Raw genomic sequence first — 12,178 nt, 5'->3', positions numbered from 1 at the left:
GAGACTGGAGCTGTGGACACAGATGGGGGATGAGACCCACAGACCCCGGGGACACTCGTGTATATTTAATGTGCATCCAGATCTGCTTACTGCAGCTGCCTTCATGTCCCCGGGGAGAATCATTAAGTCCCCTTTTAAGGGACAGGTGGCACCTAGTCACTCACTGGCACAGGTTAGATCCAGGTTTGAAACCTGACACCAATCAAAATTGCTGGGCAGTCAGGTAACCTTTGTCTCTGTTTTCTCACCCCCTAATATCTAAGTGCAAGGGCATTTTTTCTTTCTCTTTCTTCCCCCTCCCCCTCTTTTTGAGAAAGAAGGATGGAAAGAGAGAGAGGAACCCCTGTAGCCCATACTGGCCTAGAGTTTGCTGACTGTGAACTCCACCCACCAAGTGCTGAGATCGCGAACACATGGCACCGCCCAGATCTAAGCAACTTCTCTTCCCCACAGCAGCTGCACCAGGGTAAGCTAGGGTTTGTTTTTATTATCTTCAACTCAGAGCCCCTCGGGGACACAATGGTCAACACTCTCATTCCCCTTGGCTCCTCCAGAGGAGCCACCTGGCACCAAGAAAGAGAGGGGACACCTGCCCCATCAGTGCAGAGAAGAATAAGAGACAGATGTCACCCTCAGCCAGCTGGTGCCTCTGAGAATCCTGACTATTGTTTCTCAGAATGACAAATGAGACAGGCCTCAAAGCGAGGGTGGGGGTCCTCTGGGAACAGAGGACCCAGAAGCTATTCACTGGCCCATTGAACCTGCACAAAGGGCCCAGTGCCCCAGAAGTATGCTGTCCCAACAGCAGAAGGTCACCCAGAAGGGTAGCACTGTCCACAGAGGCACAGAGCCAGACCAAGACAGATACCACATAAGTGAGCTGGCCCAGCAGGTGTGTTACAAAGTCTGCCCTCCCCTCCACAAGAACATGACCCCACTTTACAGCTGAAGAGACTGAGGCTAGGAAACTCCTGACTTCTACATGCTGGGGAGGATTCACACACAGACCTCTGCTCCCAGCCGTTCTCTCCACAACTCTGATGAGTAAACTTGGGGGCGGTTTGGGTGTGAGCTGAGCTGGGGAAAAATATCTAATACAAAATGGTCTGATGGGGATGGGAGGGGGCAGCAGGAGGGAAGTTTCCCGTGAAGCCAACACCACAATGAGCCCTAGCACTTTGTGAGAGGTGAGTTTCAGTGAAAATGGAGTTTTCACTTATTCCTGCCTTTCCCAAAGCTTCGAAATTCTTGTTTCCATTCAATTTAGAAAGGTGGATTTCAAGGAAATAAATAGAATTTTTTTTTATTGAGGCAGGCTGCGGTGATATTGCCCAGGTTGGATTCAAATCCGTGATCCTTACCCAGGTACAGTAGGTGATTATAAGGATTCTTTTAATCCTGGTGCTTGGAAGGCAGTTGCAGATGGACCTCTGTGAGTTCCAGGCCATCCTGGTCTACATAGTAAGATCCTACCTCAAAACAAAACAACAAAAACAGTAATCCTCCTGCCTCAGCCTCCTAGGTGTTGATGTCATCTCAAGATGATGGGTGAGTGGCCAGCCTGGCTTTTGCATGGTCTCCCTTCTCTCTCTATTCATTCCTGTTCTCTCTCTCTCTCTCTCTCTCTCTCTCTCTCTCTCTCTCTCTCTCTCTCTCTCTGTCTGTCTGTCTCTATCTATCCCTATCTCTCTCTCATTTTCCTTTCTTACTCGGGGTCTCACTATATAACTCTAGCTAGCTCAAAACTCACTTTGTAGCTAAGGCTATTATCACACTTGCCATCCTCCTGCCTCACACCACCAAGCCCTGAGACTGCAAGGACCGTGCCTGGCCAACACTCATTTTTCTATGGTTGTTAAAAGAGGCTGTCTTCAACCGGCTGGAAAAGTTCTTTGAGACACTGAAGATGTCTAATGTGTGCCCACCCCACGCCCCACCAAGCACCGTTTTGGGGTGGGGAGATGGGCTAAATTTTCTGCAAGGTCAGCGTAGGGCAGACTTCAGACCGGTTTTTAATCACAAAGGTTAGCAAAAGACAAAATGTAGCGAGTGCAGAGGTTAAAACTGTTAACCTAGAATTCTTTCAATAGGATATCAGCCAAACTCAGGATAGTGTGAGTTCAGTGCCCTCCCAAGGCAGGGAGCAGATGCAGTGGCCACAGGAACCCGTCTGCCCCCCCCCCCCCCGTGACTGCTGCCCTCACCTGAAGCTGGGGTGAGAGTGGAGGCAGTTCTCGGGCCCAGAGGACACCCCTCCTCCGGGATCAGGATTGATTCTGAGTACCTTCAGATGTGCAGCCCCGCCCTAGATGTGCTGACGCAGCGCGGGGCCACGTGGCGGGACATTGGCTCACTTGAGGGGAGCCCCGGAGTGTGGGGTTACTCATCCCTGCCCAGAGACGCCTCCTGGGAAGAGCGCTCTGGGGAGGCAACAAGGCTGCGCCCAGCTCAGCGCGACGCTGGCGCTGAGGAAAACAAACCCGGCTTCCAGCAAGTTCTCGCTCTGCCCTCGCTCCCTGAGCCCCTCCCTGCAGCAGGTGGGGGCGTTTTTCTGGCGCAACTCCTTTCCGCAGTGGGGTGTGCGCGCCAGAGATCCCCGACGCCTGTCGGCCTGTGCTCGGGAGCCTGGGACTAGAGTGGGCAGGGGTCCCCGGATTCCTCTTTCCAAGTAATAATCAAGAGAGGTCTGGACCTTTCTTTCCCTCTCAAACCCCCAGCTTCTGCAGAGAGTGTCTCGGAGCCCAGGAGGGTTGAAGAGCAGAGATAGTGAGTTCTGGGGTCATCCCAGACCTTTTTAGAGATACCATGTGGGCTTCAGAGTCCCTCGTGTCAGTTTCAAAAAACACTGGCTGGGTGACCTTGGACAGGCTGCTAACCCTCTCTGGACCTCCTTTTCCGTGTCTTTAAAATGGGTTTTTACCAGCTCGCAGGACTGTTGTGCCAAAGCAGTGACTCCCCGAGGATGTACAGTCACCATCGAGAGCGATGTCGCAATGAGAGCGCAGAGATGCATTGGGTTTGAGGCTGCGCTGGACGCCCCGGGTCCGGGACAAGTCCCATAAGTGGAGGCAGGGCAAGGGCTGGGCGTGGGAGGAAGGGAGTCAAGAGACACCAGCCACTACCCCACCCTCCATGCCCGGGCGCAGTCCCCAGCCCGGAGGGTTACCTGAGAACCTTATGGGTTGGTGTGTACCAGAGTCCCCACGCCCATGTGCATCTAGCTGTGGGGGAAGGGAAGGGTCTTTGTTCCCCCTCGGACCATGACTACCAGACCTTGAGCACCCTCTGTGTCCCCATTCTCATGGTCCATCCACTGGAGCCTCACATCTGGCCATTGCGGGTTGGGAGCCCTGTCACCCACTCAGCGCGGTCCACCATTGCCCTGGGACTATGGGACCCCCGTCGCCCGCCCAAGGATCAGGTGCGCACGGCGGGGAGGCGGGGAGTGGGAATGGCGACCCCGGCTTACCTCAGCTCCTCGCTCCTGAGGCTGGAGTGCAAAGGGCTCTTTGTGCCCAGCTCTTAACAGAACTGGGGGAGTCCTGCAAGCGCCTCCCCTCACAAACTCCTCCCCGCACTGGTCCGCAGCCTCCCTCCCTACGGCCCCCCAGCGCAGCCGGCGTAGTCTTCGCGTTTACTGCAGCGCCCATGAAATTTTAATGCAGGAGCGGCTGGCGGGCGGAGGTGCTGCACCCGGCCTCCGGCGTGGGGGTGGGGTGGGGCGCCCGGACAAGCACCCATCTTGCGGTCCGGGAACCGAGCAGCTAGAGATGGGGTGCTTATCTCTCCCTGTGCCTCACAAAGGGGCTACTGCGAGCCTCGGCCTCAGCATCCCCGCCTGCGGCGCTGCCATAGCAACGCTGGCCAGTGGAGAGGCGCGCGGACCTGGCGCTGAAGCGAGAAGTGCTGCCTAGAATCCCAGAAAAGGACCGGGTATCCGTGCTTGGCTCGCAGGGCCGGGGCGTGGTTCCCAGGGAACTCTGTTAGGAAGATCCCTGGTCAGGGCAGCAGCAAGATTCGAACCAGAACCAAAGTCTGTGGCAGACATCTCTAATTTTGGCATCTGCTCTGCCCGAACTCCTTGGCACCATCATAATCTTTACAGGGGTGCTAAAGAGTCGCTAAAAGCTGCGGTTCTGTGATGCTCCAGGCACCATCCACACCCTTGAGACCATGATGTAATTGTCACCTCCTAAGCCCCACTATAGTGCCGCTGGACCAAAACTTGTAAAATGGGACCACAAGGCAACTCCGATGTCTCTCCCAGTTGAGGAAACCCTGTGCTAGAACATTCCACCTACTTCCAGAACCCGCACTGGTCCTCGGCTTTAAAATTTCAGGTCTGATCATGCCCTTGACCGCATGTGACCGTATGGGCATGGGTGTTTCCCCAAACTGGGTTTCTATTCCCTTCCAGTCAGGGGGTTAAGCAGGAGAGAGACACCCCACACAAGATGGCCCTCGGGCCCCAAGCCGTCCCCTTGATTAAGCTAGATCACCTTTTGGTTCTTTAAAAAGGAAATTTAACATTTATTGTTGGGTGTGCACACCTCCCACAGAGGGCCTGTGAGGCTCAGAGGACAGCAGAATAGGTTCTCTCTCCTCCCACCGCGGACAGAAATCCGAGGGGCGGAGCTCAGTTGGGGATCAAGTTTGCCAGCACCGGACCTGCCCGGCTGTCTCCCTGGCAGGTCCTCACATTTTCAGACATTTAGCTTCACAGCTCACATACAGAGGCGATGGGGAGAGGGGTGGCTGCCTCTGTGAGGGACCCACGTGAGATTTGAACTCACGCTTTCAGGTTCTGTCGTCTTCACACTCATCTCTCCCTGGGAGCCCCCAGCCTGCCCTTCACGGTGTGCCTAGCTGGAGGCACAAAGGGCACCAGCACGCCTCGGCTACTTCCCTGCCAGGGATGCGGCTCTCACACAAGCTGGTTAAAAAACCGAGTGTTCGTCCCCGATTCCTAGAACAGAGCAGCTGACCTTGGCTTCACCTCCTGGCCCTGCCCGAAGGTCACAGAGCTTGGCAGTGAACGGAAAGGGGGCACGAGGGCGGCCTCGTTTTTGTCCGAGAGTGCAGTCCAGCATGGTAGAGAAGCAGTGGCTGCAGACGTGTGAGGTGGTTGGTCACTTCGCATCTGCAGTCAAGAGCTCACTGCTCAACTCGCTTTCCTCTTTTTTTAGTCAGTCCCAGAACCCAGCCCACAGGATGGAGCTGCCCACGCCCAGGGCGGGTCCTCCTCAGTCAAACCCCTGGAAACATCCTCACAGGCTCACAGGCACATCCAGAGGAGTGTCTCCCAGGTGACTCCAAATCCAGACAGGCTGACGATGAAGATGAGCCGTCAGCTGTCTTTCTCCTACCACGTTCTAGAATCCTCTACCAGTCCAATTTCCAACATCCATCTAGGTAAAAGACTCAAGGCTTACTTCTGTGCTCCCCCTACACACACACACACACACACACACACACACACAGAGAGAGACATATTAGTTCTTTCAAGTATCGGCAGTGTCTGTGGTCCTGCTTGCTGGTGAGAAGTGGGCAGAGTGGAGAGCAACAGTGCCCACCATTAGGGGAGGCTGTGGGTTCCATGTGGGCAGAGACTGCTCAGCACTGAGAGCCTCTGGTGAGATGTAAATAGAGTGATGTAAGAATGACGTAAGAAGGGGCGGACCCAATGTCCAGATGATGTAAGAAGAGGCGGGCCCAATGTCCAGATGATGTAAGAAGAGGCGGGCCCAATGTCCAGATGATGTAAGAAGAGGCGGGCCCAATGTCCAGATGATGTAAGAAGAGGCGGGCCCAATGTCCAGATGATGTAAGAAGGGGCGGGCCCAATGTCCAGATGATGTAAGAAGAGGCGGGCCCAATGTCCAGATGATATAAGAAGGGGCGGGCCCAATGTCCAGATGATGAAGAAGGGGTCGGACCCAATGTCCAGCAGACCCCCGAACCAACCTAGGGTTGTTTGGATGCCCTCTGTCCCTGATTCTCCATCATGAGGTCATTCTCCTGCGGACCTTTGACTGCCTTTTGTTTATCTGCAGAAAATCAAATGAAGTGTAGCATCCTGCACTATCCACCCTCTACACGGAGCATCTCACAGCTTCTGTGGGATTCCCACACAGCCCAGCAGTGAGGGTGGGAATTCCCCCCACCTCCCCACTCCCGTAACTCTGACCCCCAGCTCATCGCCTAAGTAGGGAGAATTAATGGACATGACCAGCATCACCATAGCTGCCCAAGGATCCCATCTTGTGGAAGATGTTAAGAGACAGACACCTTGAGCCCCAATGGTTCATAAGCAGACTTCCCTCCATGCCCAAGACACCAGTCCATCTTCCCTATCTGCCTTTCTTGAAAGTGACTGCAGCCAACTCTTGTTAAGTGCTGGGTGTCAGGGCAACAGGAAGAGGCACCATCAGACTTCCAACTTGAGAATAAAGTTGGCGCCCTAATCTGGACCAGACTCCCTCCCCAACCCTCTGTCCTCCATCCTCACCTCTTCACAGGAGGTGGTGTGGGGCACACCCGACTACACCAGTGAGGTCAAGGAAACTGGATACCTACCCACTGTCCTTTGGATAAACCGAAGGAAGCTCACCTACGCCTAGGCTGGCTCCAGACACAGCCCAAGCATCTCCTCACGGTAACAGAGTTCTGCATAGAAATGTGACAGAGAACATCCCCACAGGGACAGTGGATTGTCCCCATCACTGCCCAGTCCTCCCACCACCACTATGCGTCCATACTGAGCAATAAAACAAGAACCCACGCTTAGAGACGGTGGCTCTACCCAGTACTTGCCCACCCCTGGCACATGAGGGCCACAGCAGACAAATCTCTACCTACTGGAACCCGCAGACCAGGAGAGACTCAAATTGGTTCAAACATGGAAGTCACTGTGGCCATTGCTACTATGAAGTCAATGGGGTAGGGGTGGGGAAACTGCCAGACCCTAAAGTGTTTACAACCCTCCAGACATCACACCACACACAGAGGTTTCACAATCTCACAGATAACTGTAGTAATTACTGGTTGGTTGGTTGTTTTCAGGGCTTTTAGTGTCAGAAAGCTAAAACAAGTCCAAAAGCTAGGTCATTCCCGAAACAGCCAAATCGGGGTGCTTGTCTGGATCCATTTTCTACTGCCATAGCAAAATGCCTGAAACTCTGTGTGTGTGTGTGTGTGTGTGGTTTATGCAGTTTATGTAGATCCTAACTTTTCATGTATATATGTGTGAATGTGAGTGTGTGGTATATGTGTGAATGTGTATGTATGTGTGTGGTTTGTGTGGATCCCAGGTTGTCCTGAATGTGTGCGGGGGGGGTATGATATGTATGTGTTTGTGAATGTAGATCCAAGCTTCTTTTTTATGTGGATGTGTGCAAGTGTTCATTGTGTGTGTTTGTGCATTCTCGAACACATAAGTACAAGCTATGTTTAATGTGTATGTGTTCAAATGTGGTACATTTAGTGTCTCTGTGTGTGTTTGTGTGTGTGTGTGTGTGTGCATGCATGCATGCACACATAGGTAAAGCTATGTTTAATGTGCGTGTGTTCAAGTATGGTACATTTAGTGTCTCTGTGTGTGTGTGATTTGTGTAGATCACAGTTTCTTTTCCTCTGTGTGTGTGTGCACGCATGTGGGTGTATGTACATGGGACATAACTCTCTGCCTGCCTCTACTGAGACAGGGTCTCACTAGCCTGACACGAGGCTGCTGCCCCCGCAGCACTGGGGACACGGGTGCACATGATCCTGCCTGGTTTTTGACTCGGTGCTGGGATCTGAGTCACTCCGTGCAGCAAGCACTCTTACCCACCGAGGCATCCCTCCAGCCCTGATGCTTCCACTGAGGGTCACAGCCCTGGGCCAAGGCCTGTGACTGCTCACTGCCAGGACCTGCAGCATATCAACCCCGAATACTCGGTGTCTGCCATATGCACCGTATGTGAGACGGCATTCTCAGATTTGACAGTTAGAAAATCAAACTATTAATCAACTGAAAACCTGAAGGTGCCCTGGGTCTTTCAGGATCAGACATCTGGTAAACATTCTCCTCTAAAGTGGGTAAGCTTCTGTCTCCAATAAAAGGTGAGCTTTCAGAGAAAAGAACTGTTTTAAATGTTTTTAAACAACTGGGGGCCAGAGAGACGGCTAAGTGGTTAAGAACAATACTGTTCTCAAAGAGGCCCTGAGTTCCGGTCCCAGTGCCTGTGCCAGGTGGCTCTCTAATCACAGCACCAGATGATCCAATGCCCTCTCTGGCCTCCTCTAACACATGAATTTATGTGGACATAACCCCAACACGCACACACACACATACACACACATACCTAATTAAAAGTAAATAAAATCATTTTAAAATATTTTTCTATTTTCAAGTATGGAATGTCATATATATTTTTTGCATGTGTGTGAGCTCTTTATGTACATGTATGCTCACATGTGTGGGGCCACACATGTGCATAAGCATGTGTTCACATGTATGCAGAAGCCCCAAGGTTGATGTTAGGAATCATCCTCAATGGCTCTTCCTACTGACTCATTGAGTCAGGGGCTCCCAATCAAACCCAGAGTTCACCGATGTGGCTGCCCATCTTGCTCAGGGTATCCCTTGTGAGGCTAGTTGTATGTCAAGTTGACACGCAAAACCAGCCAACACAGAAGTCAACCCCAGAAACTGTTCTTTTTTATTTGAGGGAGGGTCTCTCACTGTCCACAGTTTTCCACTGCCCTCAGACTTTTTAATTAGGCCAGTATAGTGGCTGGTTTTGTGTCAACTTGACACAAGCTGGAATTATCACAGAGAAAGGAGCCTCCCTTGAGGAAATGCCTCCATGAGATCCAGCTGTAAGGCATTTTCTCAACTAGTGATCAAGGGGGGAGGGCCCCGCCCATTGTGGGTGGAGCCATCCCTGGCCCAGCCCATTGTGGGCGGAGCCATCCCTGGGCTGGTAGACCTGGGTTCTATAAGAAAGCTGAGCAAGCCAGGGGAAGCAGGCCAGTAAGCAGCACCCCTCCATGGCCTCTGCATCAGCTCCTGCCTCCAGGTTCCTGCCCTGTGTGAGTGCCTGTCCTGACTGCCTCTGGTGATGAACAGCAATATGGAAGTGTGAGCGGAATAAACCCTTTCCTCCCAAACTTGCTTTTGGTCATGATGTTTGTGCAGGAATAGAAACCCTGACTATGACAGCCAGTCTGGCTGGCCAGTGGGCTCCAGGGGTCTGCTCGGCTCTTCCTCCCCAGTGCTGGGAATACAAATGTTGGCAGCACTTTCAGTGAGAGCTGGGACAAAACTTTGGTTACCACTGAGCCATTGCCACACCCCCTCTCTCTGTCCACTCAAAGTATCCTTCTGGCTCCCGTGGGCCCTATAAAGGCCCTACCCGCTGTGCGACCTGATACAAATGGCTTCCCAGGCACCTTGGGGAGCCTCTGCCTTGCCTCCCTGTGCCAATCCGTGCCAGGTTCCACACTAAAGACCTCGAGCTGACCACCTTGCCCAGTCCCGCATTCACCCAGACTGCGCCAGGCTAAATGTTCCAGGACACCCCAGCTGACCATCCCAAATTACAGGCGGCTCTCACAACCCCCAGCAGACCCTAGTTCCGTTACACAGCAGCCCCTTCGGTGGGTATCACAGCCTTTGGCAGGTGACCAAGACCCAGAAAGGTCAGGTGAGGTGCCTGGAACCCACCTCCTTTTGTGTCCAGACGCTGTTGGGGCTGCAGACGCTCTGCCGCGGCTCTGCTCATCACGAGACTTTGGGACCACAACACCCTCTCCCATAACATTGCCTTTCTCTCTTGCAGAGCTCTGGAAGACTCAGATAAATCTCTGTCTCTCTCTCTCTCTCTCTCTCTCAAGTCTAACTCCAAATTTTCTTCCCACGATTGTCCCATGGCTTAAATCTCTCCCTCCCCTGCAGAGGAAGACCCTACCCACCCATTCCAAGGTAGATATCCTAAAGGGCCTTAGGCACAAATAGGCCCCTGTGCTCAGAGCTTGTCCACGTGTGTGTGCCCCGTGTCTTCCGTGCACCAAGCTCATGGCCACTCTTTCTGTCAGCAGGATTTGAACTACACCTGCTTCGTGAAGTAAAGTCCAGGGCACCCAGGACTCACTCCTCTGCTTCATTTAGTAAGCTCCACAGCAAGGCTCTCGGAAGTCAAGACGCCTGCTCCCAAGGACAGCCATCAAGCCTCCTGGCCCTAGGCTCCGTTCCTTGTTGAGTCTTGCTTTTGTGCGCCTGGGTCTGCATGCAGACAGAGGCCTTGTCCCTCTGCCCCTGCCCTGTCCTTCTCTCCCCCTCCCCGCCCCCACTCCCCGGCTTGCTCAGCCTCTTTGTCCCTTTGTGTCTGGACCAGAGAGAAGGGCAGGGCGCTCGCCTCCTCCGGCCCGCCTCGTCATCCGTCTGCAAACAGTCCTGCAGATGCCCCGCACCTGCTCCCAGGCTCCCGGCCGCCCAGCAGGTGCCGCCCAGCCAATCGCAAAGCTACTGCGGAGAGGAAGGCAGAGGCCAGGCCTCCAGCTGCTCCCTCCGCCTCTCAGAAGCAGGGACAAAGTCTTTCTGCTTCCCGAGGCTGTGCATGCGGCAGATGCTGAGGGGCCAGAGTCCGGGAAGCACAACTGCGATTGGGGGAGGCGAGCCCTGCGGGAGACCCCACAGACCCCCAACTCAGGGTATGCCTTTCCCACACCCCCCCCCCCGCCCATCATTGGATCTCCAGCATTTCACTGGGTCATCCCACCTCCACCCCACCCCCACCTCACACTGAATCACCAAACGTTTCTGCTCCTGCTGGCCCTGCCAAGTGCCGCCGCCTGTCTCCGTTGCCAGTTCCAGAAGATTCTAAAGATGCAGGCTGACCTCATCCATTGCTCCCTGCTGCTCCGACCTCAGGACAAACAGCAAGCTGTAAGCCGGCCTTCAGAGTCCTGCCCTGGCCTTGGCTGCCTGCTGACTCAGTGATCTCCCGGGCTAGCAAGCCCAGCACAGCCTCTCATTCTCTCGGGTTCTCCTTTCCCAATAAAGTCGTTCTTCACAGGGTCATGACCCCTGGAAGACACACCCTCATTTGGGACTGACTTTAACATGGAATTTTAAACCAAATTACTTATAAGTCCATGCATGTACATGACTGCACACATTTACATACATACATACATATATGCACACATATCTACACACAGTCTCACACACAATGAAGTTGCATGCACATGTATGTACGAATGCATGCTAACATCTGCAACACACGTCTACATACATCGATAGCCTTTGAGACTCCTCAGGGAAGGCGTTTGCCCTTTCTCAGCCTGGCGAAGGGACCGCCAGGGTGGAGACCCTCCATGTCTGCATGTGGACAGAACCGTTGAACAGGAAGCCCTTTTGGACACATTAGACAGATGCCCAAGCCAATCTGGAGGAGAGTCTGGTCACTGGTCTGCTCCCGTGTGGCCGAAGATAGGGCAGTCCAGGTCGCACCTGGCTCACAAAGGTCTCCTGTAGAAGGCAGCTCAGCCCTCAAGCACCCCTCCAAGGGTGAGAGAAATGCAGACCCTCTCTGGGGCACAGCTGACTTGTCTGGATTGGTAATAGTGTCTTCCTCCACTCATGGGTTTTGTGTACCTGTCCTCTGCTTGCATGGAGACAGGGCCACTGTGTTTACAGTGCAGTCACCTCAGGAGACACTAGGAGAGATTGCCAAGGAAGGGACCTGCACGCTTAGGGCCTGCTGAGTTCCATTTTTGGATTGGCACTGCAGGTGCTATGGGCACCGTCAACTGGTATGGTACCAGGGATTGGCAGCAGACCCACTTTACAGACAGGGATAGTGAGGCTGAACAAACAGGTCTGAGCCAAGATGCAGCACTGATATTCTCCTTCCAAGTCCACCACCACCCTAGTCCCACCATCCTGCCCAGAATTCCCCAGGAGATCCTCTCAGCCAGCAGCATCCACCCTTCTGGTATCTCGCTGTATCTTGTTCTGCGCAGCAGGGCATTCCATATTTATGAGATGCCCTTGGCTCTCTGTGGACCAGCCAAGCTCTGTCTGTGTGCTTGGAGGAGGGAGGCAGGCATGGTGCCTCAGCAGGAGGGGGCTGGGCTGGGTTGAGGCTCTAGTCTGGCATCTGTGGAGCCTGTGAAGCAGAGTGAGGCTGGG

The sequence above is a fragment of the Micromys minutus genome, assembly GCF_963924665.1.
Source record: "Micromys minutus genome assembly, chromosome: 29".
Taxonomy (NCBI): Eukaryota; Metazoa; Chordata; class Mammalia; order Rodentia; family Muridae; genus Micromys; species Micromys minutus.
The sequence above is the reverse complement of the archived record's forward strand: the minus strand, read 5'-3'. Positions refer to the sequence as shown.